The 18,120-nt window shown below is 45.1% G+C and overlaps 1 long non-coding RNA gene across 12 annotated transcripts; it reads right to left on the bottom strand.

The window, feature by feature from the left end:
- Positions 1-6,197: 6,197 nt before the first annotated feature.
- Positions 6,198-13,945, bottom strand: LOC123104517 (uncharacterized). Of its 12 annotated transcripts, none has more exons than XR_006450381.1 (9): positions 13,463-13,945; positions 11,559-13,376; positions 11,312-11,476; positions 10,168-10,430; positions 9,918-10,044; positions 8,774-9,036; positions 8,527-8,653; positions 7,448-7,643; positions 6,847-7,324 (listed from the first exon to the last, which is right to left on the bottom strand). It is a non-coding gene; the product is annotated as an uncharacterized lncRNA (long non-coding RNA). The 12 variants fall into 12 exon arrangements; XR_006450382.1 differs by having other exon boundaries at positions 9,918-10,085; positions 11,312-11,438; XR_006450380.1 differs by having other exon boundaries at positions 6,848-7,324; positions 11,312-11,438.
- Positions 13,946-18,120: the final 4,175 nt, after the last annotated feature.

Genomic DNA, 18,120 nt, shown 5'->3' with positions numbered 1-18,120 from the left:
CCGCCGCCTCTCCGACCCCGCCGCCGCATCATCGCCGGCCGGCCGAGGCCCGGCGAGCTCCCCTGCCTCCGGCCGCCGCCAACTCCTCTCCAATGATCCTCGGGAAGCGTGCCACGATCCAGATCTGAAACGTCTACAGTAAACCGTAATTCCGCGAGGTGGTTTTTTTTGCTAAGTCCCGGAATTCTTTATCCATATGCACATGTTCGCGGCTCCGTAACTTTTCATCCGTAGCTCCGATTTGGGCATATAATATATCAAAATGTTCACCTCGACGAGTACATCATTTCGTTCCATTGCATCATTTTCATTTGAGCTCATATTGATGCCCAAAATGCTGTTAGAAAGAGGCTTCGTGAGTTAATTGTCAGATCTGTTAGTTCATCTAAGACTTTTGTCATTTTTGCCATGATTATTGTGTGCATGCTATGCCTGTGAGTCCTTCACATGTTTTGTTAAGGATTTTGTCTTCTTTCCAAAGGTGCAACCCATGCATTCTTAGGATGTGTGTAGTGACTTGTGCAAGCTTGCAAAGTGAGGCACCCGGTAGTCTGGGATTATTTAGTTCATGATGCCATATGTTCAGCTTGTTTCCTAGTGATCCGTGCCTCTTTTGAGGATGATCAGTAAAGGAGTTTTGTTAATCATGTTATGCTCTATCCATCCATGTCTTTGTTTGCAATTATGGAGCACCCTAGCTTGAGTCAATCGAGCTCTACTTTTGCTTCATGGTGAATCTGGGCAGTTCGTCAACTTGTTTGAGATTTTGCCGATGCTATTGTAGTTGATCCGTGCATGCTATGCCATTGTTCTTGTTATGTCTAGCTTGTATTTTGTGCCTTCTTAATGGATGTATGCCTGCCTTGCCATGACTTGCACCATGGTGAGTGCATCGAGCTCGTTTACATGCCTTCGTGAGTTATATTTCAGCATGTCTCAGTTTTCACTAAGTCTGAAAACTGATTGTGTTTTTTGCTATGTTCGTGTGCCCGTTAGTATATTTTGTTATCCCTTTTGGCCCCAGGTCACTTTGGGTCTTTTGTTAAGCTTGTTGAGTAGCTCCATGCCATGTTCTTCTTTGTCATAATCAGGTCATTTATCATGTTGTTTTGCTGCTCCGAAGAGGGCTTCGTGATCTGAAATTTCAGACAAGTGTTAATTTCTCTGGAATCTGTTTTGCATTTGCGTTTTTGTCATGCTTGTTTGAACCTCATAATGGATGAATTGGCCATGGCTCAGTGCTAGTCTTTTGTTAAGCATCTTGTGTGCATCCCTGCCATGTTTATTGTTGTCATGTTTGGTGGCTGTAGCATGTTCATTTCGTTGCATTCAGATGCCTACTTGCTGTAAATCGCAGACCGGTGTCAATTTTGAAATGCTTGCCATTTCCAAACCGTAACTCCGATTCCGGCGTTCTTTATATCGTTTTCAAGCGATTTCATCTCATCTTTCCAGTGGCACCCTTAGAATTCCAAGTTGAGGCCAGGTTCATGCATTTCCTGTCATATCTTGCATTTTGCATCCCGCATCGCATCCCGCATAGCATATCATCATTGCATCTTATTGCTTGGTCTTGCACGTGGTTGATTGTATTTTTATTGCTTGTTTGTCTTGTTTGGGTAGAGCCGGAGACGAGTTCGCTACCGAGGAGTCCGTTAAGTTTTCTTGTGAGGATCCAGTCAACTCTGACAACTGTGCAGGCAAGATGATCATACCCTCGAAATCACTACTATCTTTGCTATGCTAGTTTGCTCGCTCTTGCTATGCCAATGCTACGATACCTACCTTTTGCTTGTCAGCCTCCCAATTGCCATGTTGAGACTCTAACCCACCATGTCCTAGCAAACCGTTGATTGGCTATGATACCGCTTTGCTCAGCCCCTCTTATAACATTGCTAGTTGCAGGTGAAGTTTGGAGGCGTTCCTTGTTGGAACATCGTTTATTTACTTGTTGGGATATCATTATATTGCCATGTTATCTTAATGCATCTGTACACTTGGTAAAGGGTTGAAGGCTCGGCCTCTCGCCTAGTATTTTGTTCCACTCTTGCCGCCCTAGTTTCCGTCATATCGGTGTTATGTTTCCGGATTTTTGCGTTCCTTACGCGGTTGGGTTATAATGGAATCCCCTAATAGTTCGCCTTGATTAAAGCTTTTCCAGCAATGCCCAACCTTGGTCATACCATTTGCCACCTAGCCTCTTTTTCCCTCGGGTTTCCGGAGCCCGTGGGTCATCTTATTTAACCCCCCCCCCCCGGGCCAGTGCTTCTCTGAGTGTTGGTCCGACCAAGTAGACTGCGGGGCCACCTCGGGGCAACTTGAGGGTTGGTTTTACTCGGTAGGATGTCTCATCTGAGTGTGCCCTGAGAAAGAGATATGTGCAGCTCCTATCGGGATTTGTCGGCACATTCGGGCGGTGTTGCTGGTCTTGTTTTAACCTGTCGAATTGTCTTGTTGTACCGGGTTGCCGAGTCTGATCGGTGTGTCTCGGGTGGAGGTCTATTCCTTCGTTGACCATGAGAGCTTGTCATGGGCTAAGTTGGGACTCCCCTGCAGGAATTGAACTTTCGAAAGTCGTGCCCGCGGTTATGGGCAGATGGAAATTTGTTAATGTCCGGTTGTAGATAACTTGAACCTTAATTAAATAAAATGAATCAACTGAGTGTGTTGCCGTGATGGCCTCTTCTCGGCGGAGTCCGAGAAGTGGACACGGTGTTAGAGTTATGTTTGCGCAGGTTGTTCCTTTAGATTCTCGCTCGCGCTTTGCCTCCTCTTCTCGCTCTCTTTTGCGAATATGATAGCCACCATATATGCTAGTCGCTTGCTGCAGCTCCACTTATAATTGCCTTACCCTTCCTATAAGCTTAAATAGTCTTGATCGCGAGGGTGTGAGATTGCTGAGTCCCTGTGGCTCACAGATACTATAACTCCAGATGTAGGTCCAGGTGATTCCGCTCCAAGTGATGAGTACGAGCTCAAGTGGGAGTTCGACAAGGACTCTCAGCGATACTACGTGTCTTTTCCTGATGATCAGTAGTGGTGCCTAGTTGGGGTTCGATTCAGGGCCTTGTTGCATGTTGGGTTTTCTTATATTTTGGCGCCGTAGTCGGGTCATGAGTGTTTGCTTGATGGATGTTATTTATGTACTCTGATGTGACGTGGCGAGTGTAAGCCAACTATGTATCCCCCCTTTTATTATATATTACATGGGATGTTGTAATGATTGCCTGACTTGCGACATTGCTTTCAATGCGGTTATGTCTCTAAGTCGTGCCTCGACACGTGGGAGCTATAGCCGCATCGAGGGCGCTACACATATACGTGAGTTGTCATTTGATTAACGGGATCACATCATTAGAAGAATGATGTGATTGACTTGACCCATTCCGTTAGCTTAGCACTTGATCGTTTAGTTTGTTGCTATTGCTTTCTTAATGACTTATACATGTTCCTATGACTATGAGATTATGCAACTCCCGTTTACCGGAGGAACACTTTGTGTGCCACCAAACGTCACAACGTAACCGGGTGATTATAAAGGTGCTCTACAGGTGTCTCCAAAGGTACTTGTTGGGTTGGCGTATTTCGAGATTAGGATTTGTCACTCCGATTCTCGGAGAGGTATCTCTGGGCCCACTCGGTAATGCACATCACTATAAGCCTTGCAAGCATTGCAACTAATGAGTTAGTTGCGGGATGATGTATTACGGAACGAGTAAAGAGACTTGCCGGTAACGAGATTGAACTAGGTATTGAGATACCGACGATCGAATCTTGGGCAAGTAACATACCAATGACAAAGGGAACAACGTATGTTGCTATGCGGTCTGACCGATAAAGATCTTCGTAGAATATGTAGGAGCCAATATGGACATCCAGGTCCCGCTATTGGTTATTGACCAGAAAGATGTCTCAGTCATGTCTACATAGTTCTCGAACCCGTAGGGTCCGCACGCTTAACTTTCTTGTCTACATAGTTCTCGAACCCGTAGAATCCGCATGCTTAACGTTCGTTAAATCGTGCGTGCGCCGCTACCGAGACGACCTGACGATCCGTCTAATCCGACAGCAAATCGATTTCCGCTGCTGCCGCCGCAAGTCGCCGAGTTCCAGCTGCCGCTCCCGATCGGAGATTGATTCCACTCCAAGCTGACGTTGCTACAGCCGCGTGTCGCCGAGAATACGTCTTCCCATCCACAACACAAGTCCTAACGCAGAGTACCAGTACTAATCCTGGTCACGTCAAATCATCAGATCGATTCCTAGTACTACTCCACTTCGTGACGTGAAGTCAAATCAGTTCTTTGGGTTTGCAAATTGCTACGCGTCGAATCCACCGAGCCGTGGTTGTCGCACGTACACGCTTCAAGTCCCGAGGCTGGTACCCAGTTGCTGCTGCTACTTTGGTCCAACCTGATCATTAGTACTACTACTAGTACTTCTCACGTGGAGGTCAAAGGTTATCTGCTAGTTCAGATTTTTTTTCTCTATCCGTTGCTACGTCCAGCCAACTACTATCAGGTGCTATTTATTCTGTTTTTTATCTGCTCCGCATATTAAATTCTGTTAAGAATTTTTCTACCGGCTTGTACTACTTTGTGTACACAGATTTGTCGACTCATGGCATCCATGAAGTACGATCTTCCGCTGCTGGACCGTAACACAAGGTTTACTCTATGGCAAGTCAAGATGCGGACATTGTTGGCACAATCCGACTATGATGAAGCACTGGATAGTTTTGGGAAGAACAGAATTCATGACTGGACTGATGAGGAGAAAAGAATTGATTGTAAAGCTTTGTCACAAATTCAACTCCATTTGCATAATAACTAGTAGAGTGCCCGTGCGTTGCCACGGGCTCTTAAAATAGTTTGCAAGAGTTACATGTTAACTTTCTAAGGCCTTGCCCCGTCGTAGATCCAGACCCCCTCCACTGATTCCATCTCGCCTAGGAGGCCGCCTGCCGCCGCGCCACCCCATCGCGTTCGCCTCCGCCCCGCCCCGCCCCCGCCCGCCTCCTCTCCGGCTACCTCCGCCTCCGGTCCATCCTCCGCCCAGCTCCGCTCTGTCCGCCTCCTCTCCGGCCCTGCTCCGTCCGCCTCCTTCCCGCGCCGCACGCCGCCGCCCCGCTCCGTCTGCCTCCGCCCCGCGCCGCACGTCACCGCCCAGCTCGGACGCCACCCGCTCCCTGATGGCGCCAATGAAGACGCTGAAGGGCAAGTCTGGTTTCTTCAGCATGAGGGCGACGCCCTCCAGGAACTTCGGACTGGAGTTCTCCAACGTCGGGCAGCGTTGGTGGCTTGGCATGTATACCACCGCCGATGAGGTCGCGTGTGCCTACGACGTGGCGGTGTGGTGTGCCGAACGGCCGAAGACAGACCTAAACTTCCCGGAGGTCGAGTCCCAGGCGGTTGGCTCATGCCGCAGGGCATCCGGATGGAGGAGATGCCGGCTAATAAGGCGAAGAAGAGACCGGCGGTTGTTGTCGCTCTCGGCGAGAGCGACGAGGCGGCGATGGATTGGTTTGCGTGAGAGCATCCGTAGTACGTCCAGGCCAAGCTGGAGCACTACTGAAAGCGCAACGTCGAGGCGAAAAAGAAGGGAGTGAAGGAGGACGAGGCCGGCCCCTCGACTGTGATCCCTATCGAGTCGTTGGATGAGGACCGGGGTGACACCGAGGAGGAGGACGAGGGGTGCGATGACCCGACCAAGGACGAGTTCTAGGAGCAGTTTCGTAGCTCCGACGACGAGTAGTTTCATCTAGTAGTTCAAATAAGTAGTAGTTGAATTTGTGTATAAAACTATGTTGAATTTCATGTTTGAACTATGTTGAGATGAAGTAGTAGTTGGTTGTTTTAATCTTCATTTTGGACCATCTGTTGGAGTTGCTCTTTTTTTATATCTCCGTTTTGGACCATCTATTGGAGTTGTAAAAAGCACTTTTTGGTGCTCCAAAAATTTGCACCATCATCGATTTGGACCACCAAAATTTAGACCATCTATTGGAGATGTTCTTAGCCATAGATAAAAACAACCAGATCTCATCGCAACAATCGAACTTGTTATAGTCGTGTTTTATTCTATCTAGTTAAATGCCCGTGCGTTGCTACGGGCAAAACAATGTAACTAATGGATGAAGTCAATATAACATTTGGGAGTGGCAATTATGATATACCGCAAGGGTGGTGTATACCTCGATGACTTCCCATCACTAAACTTGTCCGGGGAGTAGGAAACTTGTCCAGGGAGTAGGGAGCCCATGCCGTGAAATGCAATTTGGCGTCGAACGTCCAACATTTTTTTAATGGCACATTCATATTCTATCAAGGCCCAGTTAAATCACCTGCCAACAAATGGTAGCAAGGAAACTGTGGCCCTCCCCTGCACCATTTGTTGCTAGTAAATGGGCTACTGATTGCACACCCTCAGGAAAATTCAACTCGGTACTGGACAAAGGACAAAATGAGCATGTATTTGATCTCTGAAAAATAGCTGACCGAGGCTTCAACTATGATAGGCATTGAATGACACAGCCCTGATTAGGTTATTGCAATCAGTTGCAAGAATGATCCTTCCAATCCCCCTCAGCTCTGCCAAAAACAATGCCCTTTTCACCATGATTACTTCAGCACGCATAGCTTGACTTGCATGGCTTGCATGGCTCAGATATCTTGCCGCGGCAAAGACCAGGCCAACTTCATGATCACGAGCTGCTTCACAATTAATCGTCACGTAATCCTCTAGAGGGGATAAGTGCTTAGGGCGGCAGTTTCCTTTGTATCAGTAGCATGCTGCCTCACAAGAAATTGAAAACCAGCCCTCATTTTTTGTCAGAACCACGTCTAACATTGAAATAAAACAAGCAGTACTGATGTAAAACAACACCAACAGTTAGCTCTTCACCGTGTCAGGCAATCCCATGAGCCAAAGAATAGTATATCAAATCCAGAAGAAACAAAAGTCATTTCATAATAAAGTAAACAATTCGAATGAAAACAAGTCAATTTTACAATTGCAGCTCCTCTCAAACTCCTCGCTTTTGTTTACAAAAGAAATTCAGAATATACAGCAACAATCCAAGAGTTTGAGTCCAAAAAAATTGGATCGTCCAACATCATTGGCTAAGTTGCCGGCTTGCTGCTAAGAAGAACGGACGAATACAGAAAAAACAATCATGGGTGTTGTATGCCACCATACCTTACATGGTTGATGATCTGGCTGTCGAGTGGTGCTAGAAGTTCTCCCACTCTCTCTAGCGGGTATTCGCCACCTTGCTCATCGTTGCGGAAGTCAACGGCATCGTCTCTCCAAATATGTGGTTCAACTGTGTCAATTTACAACATCTCTGGATTGATTAAATCTCTGCTGAAGAACAACGAGTGGCATGACACAATTATGGTCATCTTCAGAGAAAATATACGAAAGCACCAATGCAAATTGTACATACCTTTAATTCACCACAGCCTTGCTTGCAATGTTGGGGATTTTCAAGTTCTTTGGAGGTCCCACGTGAGCTCATGGTCGGTGTTCTTCTCGATGCAAATCACACATTTCAAGTGATATATTTCCATGTATGTGTGTGTAATTAATCAACCTAACGATTATATCTTGTTGTAGCCTTGCAAGTGGAGATGTGTCAAATCCTAGAAAATCATCAAGTTAGGATTGAGCAAGTCTAACTAAGTAGAAGACGCAAAAAATGCATTTACTATGCTTCCTCTTTCAACTAAAAGGAGGAGTTGATTCAATCAAATGTCCACACATGCTAATCCGAAGGCTTAAGAACTCTCTATTCAACTAAAAATCATTAGAACTACGAAGAGAACATATAGGACAAACATGTATATATAGAAGGGGATCAGAGCCTTTCTTGTGTGATGCTAAGATCTAAAACCACTCTCAGCTTAGACATATCATACTTCTTGTTTTCTGATCCAATGGAGGAAAACATGATCAATTATTTCCAAAACCTAACCATATAAGCAAGGCTAAAAGGAGCTCATTAGTATTGCAAGGTTGATATAATCACTATATCAACTACTAATGTAAGTTTCGAACAATAAAAGCAACCATTATGTGGCAGAAACGGTAAATACTATTTTAACCCTGAAACATGATTTGCCTGGTCTATAGCCAATCTCTTCATGCCTCCTACAGTTTTGTTAGAGGAAACTGCGACGTGAGACCACGGAAAGCGCTAATACTGTAATTTGATATATCAGGCTAAGTAGGTGCGAGGAACGACGGGTGTGAAGGGAATCCTAGTGAACTATTTAATGGTTGGCGGCAGCGATAATGGCGAGGTGAACCTTAGCTTCGTGCAGACAGTGTGGAGGTCCTCGTGCAGAATGTTCAAATATATGAAGCTTTTATACAATAGAAGTTGCATGTGTTGAATTACTGGCGTCTTCTTATATTTTCCAAAATATTTTAATATAGAAAAAATAGTACTTGCCTAGTCATACACGATTGAGAAGAACGGACGAATATAGAAAAAACAATCATGGGTGTTGTATGCCCCCATACCTTACATGGTTGATGATTTGGCTGTCGAGTGGTGCTAGAAGTTCTCCCACTCTCTCTAGCGGGTATTCGCCAGCTGGCTCATCGTTGCGGAAGTCAACGACATCGTCTCTCCAAGTATGTGGTTCAACTGTGTCAATTTACAACATCTCTGGATTGATTAAATCTCTGCTGAAGAACAAGTGGCATGACACCATTACGGTCATCTTCAGAGAAAATATACGCAAGCGCCAATGCAAATTGTACATACCTTTAATTCACCACAGCCTTGCTTGCAATGACGGGGATTTTCAAGTTCTTTGGAGGTCCCACGTGGGCTCATGGTCTCAACATGCTCGCCAACGGTTTGTTGATGTAGACTATAAAGCAGTGTGCGTGCTCTGATGCTATCTCGATGTTCTTCTCGATGCAAATCACACATTTCAAGTGATATATTTCCATGTATGTATGTGTAATTAATCAACCTAACGATTATATCTTGTTGTAGCCTTGCAAGTGGAGATGTGTCAAATCCTAGAAAATCATCAAGTTAGGATTGAGCAAGTCTAACTAAGTAGAAGACGGAAAAAACGCATTTACTATGCTTCCTCTTTCAACTAAAAGGAGGAGTTGATTCAATCAAATGTCCACACATGCTAATTCGAAGGCTTAAGAACTCTCTATTCAACTAAAAATCATTAGAATTACGAAGAGAACATATAGGACAAACATGTATATCTAGAAGGGGATCGAAGCCTTTCTTGTGTGATGCTAAGATCTAAAACCACTCTCAGCTTAGACATATCCTACTTCTAGTTTTCTGATCCAGCGGAGGATAACATGATCAATTATTTCCAAAACCTAACCATATAAGCAAGGCTAAAAGGAGCTCATTAGTATTGCAAGGTTGATATAATCACTATATCAACTACTAATGTAAGTTTTGAACAATAAAAGCAACCATTATGTGGCAGAAACGGTAAATACTATTTTAACCCTGAAACATGATTTGCCTGGTCTATAGCCAATCTCTTCATGCCTCCTACAGTTTCGTCAGAGAAAACTGCGATGCGAGACCACACAAAGCACTAATACTGTAATTTGATATATCATGCTAAGTAGGTGCGAGGAACGACGGGTGTGAAGGACATCCTAGCGAACTATTTAATGGCTGGCGGCAGCGATAATGGCGAGATGAACCTTAGCTTCGTGCAGACAGTGTGGAGGTCCTTGTGCAGACTGTTCAAATATATGAAGCTTTTATACAATAGAAGTTGCATGTGTTGAATTACTAGCGTCTTCTTATATTTTCCAAAATATTGTAATATAGAAAAAAGTACTTGCCTAGTCATACACGATTGAGAAGAACGGATGAATACAGAAAAAACAATCATGGGTGTTCTATGCCCCCATACCTTACATGGTTAATGATCTGGCTGTCGAGTGGTGCTAGAAGTTCTCCCACTCTCTCTAGCGGGTATTCGCCACCTTGATCATCGTTGCGGAAGTCAATGACATCGTCTCTCCAAGTATGTGGTTCAACTGTGTCAATTTACAACATCTCTGGATTGATTAAATCTTTGCTGAAGAACAACAAGTGGCATGACACAATTATGGTCATCTTCAGAGAAAATATACGCAAGCACAAATGCAAATTGTACATACCTTTAATTCACCACAGCCTTGCTTGCATTGTCGGGGATTTTCAAGTTCTTTGGAGGTCCCACGTGGGCTCATGGTCTCAACATGCTCGCCAACGGTTTGTTGATGTAGACTATAAAGCAGTGTGCGTGCTCTGATGCTATCTCGATGTTCTTCTCGATGCAAATCACACATTTCAAGTGATATATATCCATGTACGTGTCTGTAATTAATCAACCTAACGATTATATCTTGTTGTAGCCTTGAAAGTGGAGATGTGTCAAATCCTAGAAAATCATCAAGTTAGGATTGAGCAAGTCTAATTAAGTAGAAGACACAGAAAACGCATTTACTATGCTTCCTCTTTCAACTAAAAGGAGGAGTTGATTCAATCAAATGTCCACACATGCTAATTCGAAGGCTTGAGAACTTTCTATTCTACTAAAAATCATTAGAATTACGAAGAGAACATATAGGACAAACATGTATATTTAGAAGGGGATCGGAGCCTTTCTTGTGTGATGCTAAGATCTAAAACCACTCTCAGCTTAGACATATCCTACTTCTAGTTTTCTGATCCAAGGGAGGAAAACATGATCAATTATTTCCAAAACCTAACCATATAAGCAAGGCTAAAAGGAGCTCATTAGTATTGCAAGGTTGATATAATCACTATATCAACTAGTAATGTAAGTTTCGAACAATAAAAGCAACCATTATGTGGCAGAAACGGTAAATACTATTTTAACCCTGAAACATGATTTGCCTGGTCTAGCCAATCTCTTCATGCCTCCTACAGTTTTGTTAGAGAAAACTGCGACGTGAGACCACGGAAAGCGCTAATACTGTAATTTGATATATCAGGCTAAGTAGGTGCGAGGAACGACGGGTGTGAAGGGAATCCTAGTGAACTATTTAATGGCTGGCGGCAGCGATAATGGCGAGGTGAACCTTAGCTTCGTGCAGACAGTGTGGAGGTCCTCGTGCAGAATGTTCAAATATATGAAGCTTTTATACAATAGAAGTTGCATGTGTTGAATTACTGGCGTCTTCTTATATTTTCCAAAATATTGTAATATAGAAAAAATAGTACTTGCCTAGTCATACACGATTGAGAAGAACGGACGAATATAGAAAAAACAATCATGGGTGTTGTATGCCCCCATACCTTACATGGTTGATGATTTGGCTGTCAAGTGGTGCTAGAAGTTCTCCCACTCTCTCTAGCGGGTATTCGCCAGCTGGCTCATCGTTGCGGAAGTCAACGACATCGTCTCTCCAAGTATGTGGTTCAACTGTGTCAATTTACAACATCTCTGGATTGATTAAATCTCTGCTGAAGAACAAGTGGCATGACACCATTACGGTCATCTTCAGAGAAAATATACGCAAGCGCCAATGCAAATTGTACATACCTTTAATTCACCTCAGCCTTGCTTGCAATGACGGGGATTTTCAAGTTCTTTGGAGGTCCCACGTGGGCTCATGGTCTCAACATGCTCGCCAACGGTTTGTTGATGTAGACTATAAAGCAGTGTGCGTGCTCTGATGCTATCTCGGTGTTCTTCTCGATGCAAATCACACATTTCAAGTGATATATTTCCATGTATGTGTGTGTAATTAATCAACCTAACGATTATATCTTGTTGTAGCCTTGCAAGTGGAGATGTGTCAAATCCAAGAAAATCATCAAGTTAGGATTGAGCAAGTCTAACTAAGTAGAAGACGCAAAAAATGCATTTACTATGCTTCCTCTTTCAACTAAAAGGAGGAGTTGATTCAATCAAATGTCCACACATGCTAATCCGAAGGCTTAAGAACTCTCTATTCAACTAAAAATCATTAGAACTACGAAGAGAACATATAGGACAAACATGTATATTTAGAAGGGGATCGGAGCCTTTCTTGTGTGATGCTAAGATCTAAAACCACTCTCAGCTTAGACATATCCTACTTCTAGTTTTCTGATCCAAGGGAGGAAAACATGATCAATTATTTCCAAAACCTAACCATATAAGCAAGGCTAAAAGGAGCTCATTAGTATTGCAAGGTTGATATAATCACTATATCAACTACTAATGTAAGTTTCGAACAATAAAAGCAACCATTAATTATGTGGCAGAAACGGTAAATACTATTTTAACCCTGAAACATGATTTGCAGACTCGGATTATAGTGTCAAATACAAGTTATAGGATATTGGTTTTAAAACGTTCCCACAAAAACATTCCGTTCTCATCTCTAGGCTCTTAACATATAAATATGAACTAAATGACTTAAGCTGCAGGGAGGAGGAAGCATACTTGTCTTTACTCTAGAAAAAAATACATACCTAGTTGACACTATTGTCGATCAGTTCTCTAGCAACACTGTAGTCACAATATTACAATTTAGTTCTATTACTTCGGGTAAGGTTTTCAATTGAGCAACCAACTGTAATTTTCGGAACATAATTGTTGGGGGCGCCAAAATTGGTGAGGCTGCAAACAGTGAACTAAAAAAGACAAGGTAATAAAGATCATAAAGGTGGTGATCAGAGTTTGTTAGAACCTTAGAAGATGGTTTAGATTCTGAAACTGAAATAGCACTATTTGTGGGAAACAACTCTCCCTCTTGAGCGAGACTTATTTTAGGACGGAGGGATTAAACACGTGATAGCAACAAAAGAAATTATATTTCTGCCCGAATAGCTTTCAGTTTCAGAAATGTAGAAACCAAGACATACAAAAATCAAGTGTTCAGAAATTTATGTAATCTAAAAAACATGAAGATATTTCACAAGAAAAACATGAATGTATAGACAACAACATAAAAAATTCCCCAGACCAACACTAAATAAATGGGTGACTTGCAGAAGTGTGAGCCGTAGCAGGCAGACTTTGCACAATGGAACCTGCTTGTCGTGGAGGGTGCTCATGGTACCTGAACCAGCTCCACCCGTTGGAGGACTTGTGATCGACCGCGCGTCAGGCCTCTAGGAATAGCGGGTTCTCCTCCGTGAGCGCCAAAGCTGCTTGATTGGATCAAAATCATGAATCAGCGAGAATCAATGCGCACATCAGTCTGAACCCTCGGCTAGCTCGCATTGCTACTTCCTTGCGGAACTTGGCCTAGAGACCAGGACTCTTCAAACTTGTATTGAGTCTTCTGGCAGTGATTCCTTGCGCAGCTCCCTTCCTCCTCTGGGTCATGTGAGCCCGGGTAGCAGTAGGCATATTTTGCACAAGCAGCGGCTTAACCAGCAAATGCACAACAGGAGCAGCACACATGAGTTTTGTAGTTCAACTAAATGAAAAGGACATGGCTTGAGATTTATTACCGCAATGGGATGGCAGACGCAGGACGGGTCCGGCTGGATCTGGTTGGAGCACGCGTCGGAGACCTTCCAGTGCAGGCACCGACTGTGGCAATCGCCGCATGCCCCTCCTCCTTGAGATCTGACCATGGATCAACGGATCTGTGGGAGGAGGAATCCCGGCTCAGCGTGGTCACCGGCAAGGATTGAGAGGACCTCCTTGAGATTATTATGACACCCTTGGCGTAGGATACACGGACGCGGGCACCAACCGTCGTACACGCGGAAAGATGGATATCACCACGCCCCTTGCCTTGATCACTGATGCAGAAGGGGTCAACGATGGGTGGATTTGGAGCGTCGGCGGCGGGGAGGCCGCGGCCGTCGTTGCGCCGATGGATACCCATGACCGGGCGTCCTCGCAAGGGAGGCAGTGGCGCATGCAGAAGAATCTGGTGGGATTGATGTGCGAGGGCGGCGGTGAAGGGATCTGATGTGGTGTCGCTCGAGGGCACCGGACTACCGGAGGCTTTGCTCGCTCGACCGCACGTTGTGAGTCCAAGACGATTTTTTTTGCTGGTTTTCTTTCGTCGGTTTATTTTTGTTCGATCTACTTTGCCTGCGAGGGGAGTGCCTGCAGGCATCGCTCCCTGATAACGTAGGTTTGTTCGGTTTTTTTAACGTACGAGGGGAGGTGGGAGGAAGTACCAAAGAATTACCAAAAAAGACCGGGTGAGGTGGGACGAAAATAAAACCTGGAACACGACCTACCAACTGAGACATTAGGAGTAGAGATATTTTGCAGGAAGTTTTGAGCGAGAAAACTGTCGCCGCTCTATGGTTAAAGCTGAAAGGGATTTGCATGACTAAAGATCTCACCAGCAAGATGCATCTGAAGCAAAAATTATTCTTGCACAGGTTACCCGAGGGAGGTAATGTTTTGAATCATATTTCAGAATTTAAAGAGATCATATCTGATCTAGCTACAATGGAGGTTAAGTATGAAGAGTAATATACTGCTTTAATGTTACTTTGTTCACTGCCAAGTTCTTATACCAATTTTAGAGACACCATATTATACAGTCGTGATACTTTCATGCTTAATGAAGTTTATGAAGCTTTGAACTCTAAGGAGAAGATGAAATTAATGGTGGCTCATGATGGTTCAAGTTCATCCCAAGCAGAGGGATTATCTGTTCGTGGCAGGACAAAGGAGAAGAACTCCAATAATGAAAACAGAAGCAAAAGTAAGAATGGCCACAGGGGTCGGTCGCAATCCAGAGACAAAAAATATTGCAAATATTGCAAGAGAGATGGGCATGACATCTCAGAGTGTTTCAAGTTGCATAATAAGGAAAAGAGGAAAGGTAACAAACAAGATGAAAATTCTGCTAACATTGCTCGTGATGATAGTTCCGATGATGCTCTGGTCGTTATTGCTGGATGTGCTGAGACCAATGATAAGTGGGTACTTGATACTGCATGCACTTTTCATATGTGTCCACATAGAGATTGGTTTAATACTTTTGATTCCACTACTTCTGTTGGTTCCGTTTTGGGTTTTGATAATTCACCATGCAAGATTGAAGGCATAGGTTCTATTCGAATCAAGATGTTTGATGGCATAATTAGAACTTTGACAGATGTTCGGTATATTCCGAAGATGAAGAGAAATCTTATCTTTGTTAGTGCCCTTGATGCAAAGGGGTACAAGTATTCAGGTGGAGATAGTGTTTTGAAGGTCACCAAAGGCTCCCTTGTTGTGATGAAAGGTGACTTAAGTTCGACCAATGGTCTTTATTACCTTCGAGGTTCTACCATTTCAGGCAACGCTACTCTAGTTATTTCAAAGAATTCTGATTGTGATGCTGCTAACCTTTGGCATATGCGTCTTGGACATATGAGTGAACTTGGTTTAGCAGAGTTAAATAAGAGAGGTCTTCTTGATGGATACGAACCTGATAAATTGAAATTTTGTGAGCATTGTATCTTCGGCAAGCACAAGAGGGTGAAGTTCAACACTTTGACTCATACAATCGAAGGTATTCTTGATTATGTGCATTCTGATTTATGGGGACCATCTTGCAAGAAGTCACTAGGTGGTGCTAGTTACATGCTGACTATTATTGATGATTATTCGAGAAAAGTATGGCCTTATTTCTTGAAGCATAAATATGAAGCATTCTCAACTTTTAAGGAGTGGAAGATTATGATTGAAAGACAGACTGAAAAGAAGGTAAAAATACTTCGCACTGATAATGATATGAAATTCTGTTCTAAGAAATTTAAGAATTATTGCAAGTCTGAAGGCATTGTCAGACACTACACCGTTCCTTATACTCCTCAACAAAACGGTGTTGCTGAGCGCATGAACAGGACCATTATTTCCAGAGCCCGTTGCATGTTGTCCAATGCAGGTTTGCATAGGCGTTTTGTAACGCCCCAAGACCGGAGCTGCAGATGCCTTCCAGGGTTTCCGGATTTCGTCGTGTGATTTGTTTGGTTCATTGCATTCATCATTGCATCCGGTGCATTGCATCATGTCATCATGCCATCATGTCATTTAATTTTCTTAACTCAACTAAACAAATGGCATGGATCTTTGATCCATTTAAATCAAGGGAATTCACATGGTGATTCTCTTTACAACTTATCCTCTCGATATTTAGAGAGCTATAGTAAATATTCCAATTATGTGGAATTACCATCACACACTTGCAAATATTTTCCCCATGCCTTCGTTCCATTTTTCCCTTCTCTATTAATGTCCATTCTTTTCCTATAAATTCTAGACTGTGCCAGGATCACCTCCTCCAAATTTCAGATCCTTTGAACTTGTTTTGGTTGGATTCAAAAATAGCTCAAGTTTGAATCTAATTCAAACTTGAATTATTTTTCTATCTCTAAAATATTGCCAAACCATGTTATTCTATTTGGGCAAAGTTTCGGCGCTCTAAGAATATTTTATTTCCTGAAATATTCTTTCCCTAACCCTCTCTTTATTTTTTTTCTTCTCTCTAGTTTTTTTTTCTGTTAAAGCAAATTAGAGAGGAGTAGGAGAGAGTAGTCCAGCCCAGGGCGGCCTCCCTGGGTCTCCCTAGGCCAAACTCTAGGCCGGCCCTTTAGGCTCAGCCAGCCCACCACCAAACCAACCTACGGCAAAGGCCCAGCCGCACCCACCTAAACCCTAGCCCGACTCCCTTCTCCCTCTCGTTTTTCCCCTCGCGCCGCCAGGAGAGACCCCGCGCTCGATCCCATCTTCCCCCTCGCTCAGCTCTGCTCGATCTCCCTGTCCCTCTCGTTTTTCCCCGCGCCGCCACTCACTCACATGCACGCATCGCTAGGGAGTGCAGACCCCCTCGCTCGTCCTCCTCCAGACCTCGTCGCCCTCCCCTCCTGCCTGTGCTCTGTCTCCCGGCCACCAGGAGCTCGAGACGCCGCCGCCCCTCACCGGATCCTGCAGACCCCGCGCCGTCCTCTCCTCCGCTCCTTCTTCGTCCTCCCATGCGAGCTGCCGCAGAGCCGCATCTCCGCTGCGCCAACGCCACGGCCTCGCGGCCGAGTCCTCCCCGCGCCTCCACCCGAGGGGCCAACTCCGGCGGCCCCGGCGCCCGCGTCATGCCGCCGTCAGGTCCCAAGTACCCCGCAGCAGCGTCCGACCCCGCGCTCGTCTCCTCGCCAGTGACTAGGCGCCACCAGCTACTCCGGCATGCCTCTGCTCCCTTCTCCTCGCTGTGGTTCCCGACCAGCGCCAGCCTCCTTCCTCCTGCCCGTGCCTTTCCTTTCGCCCCTGCCTTTGTTGTGCGAGAACGTGAGGAAGACAACTGGCGCCAAGTCCTGCTCGAGCACCTGCCTGCGTTGCTACGTCAGTGCACCGCGTCGCCGCTCGTTGCCTGCCAAGAACGCCTCCACCGGAGACTGCCAAGACAGTCCAGGATTCGCCAAGTACCACGCCGTCGGTGTCCCTCCAAGTGTGATGTTGGAACATGCATGACTACGCGGATTCGCCAAGTACCACGACGCTCGAAGACCTCGGATTCACCAAGTTCCTACGACGACGAGTGTGACCCTTCGGATGCGTCAAGTTCGTCTACATGAAAATGCCAAGTACCACTCATGTCGGCAAGAACCGCAAGTCGGACCCCGAACGATCGACGTCTCCTGGACCGTGTACAACTACCGTCACCCCAAAGACGTTGGGATCATCAAGTACCTCTCCGAACGAACGTGAACGACTACCGTCGCAAGAACGGGACCAGAAAGTCCGAAGACCCCAAGTACCACGACATCGATGACATGAACGTCTACGGAAACTTGTGCAACGATAAACATGTACCACTACCGCCGTCGCGAGAACGCCTACTTCCCTCTACGAACGAGAACCATCCCCTTTGCACGCTTCGAAGGTATAACCATCGAGACGACGCCCGTGAATGAACGCATGTGTGTTGTATGTTATGCTCGTGTTTGCATCGTGTCCGAGTTGTCTCTTGCTCGGCCCTCCTCGTTTGCCGCTAACCCGTGGAAACCCGGTAACCGGGAGCACCCCACCGTTCTTCGCATGACACGCTCCCGTCACACTTGTTCTTTACCACCGGCATCTCAATCGAGTTTCCGGAACCGGAACATTGTCGTGGTACCGTTTCCGTTATCGTCGCCGTGGCATCCTTTCTTTCCGCCAC

The sequence above is a fragment of the Triticum aestivum genome, chromosome 5A (assembly GCF_018294505.1).
Source record: "Triticum aestivum cultivar Chinese Spring chromosome 5A, IWGSC CS RefSeq v2.1, whole genome shotgun sequence".
NCBI lineage: Eukaryota > Viridiplantae > Streptophyta > Magnoliopsida > Poales > Poaceae > Triticum > Triticum aestivum.
This window is presented reverse-complemented; position numbering and strand designations above follow the sequence as displayed.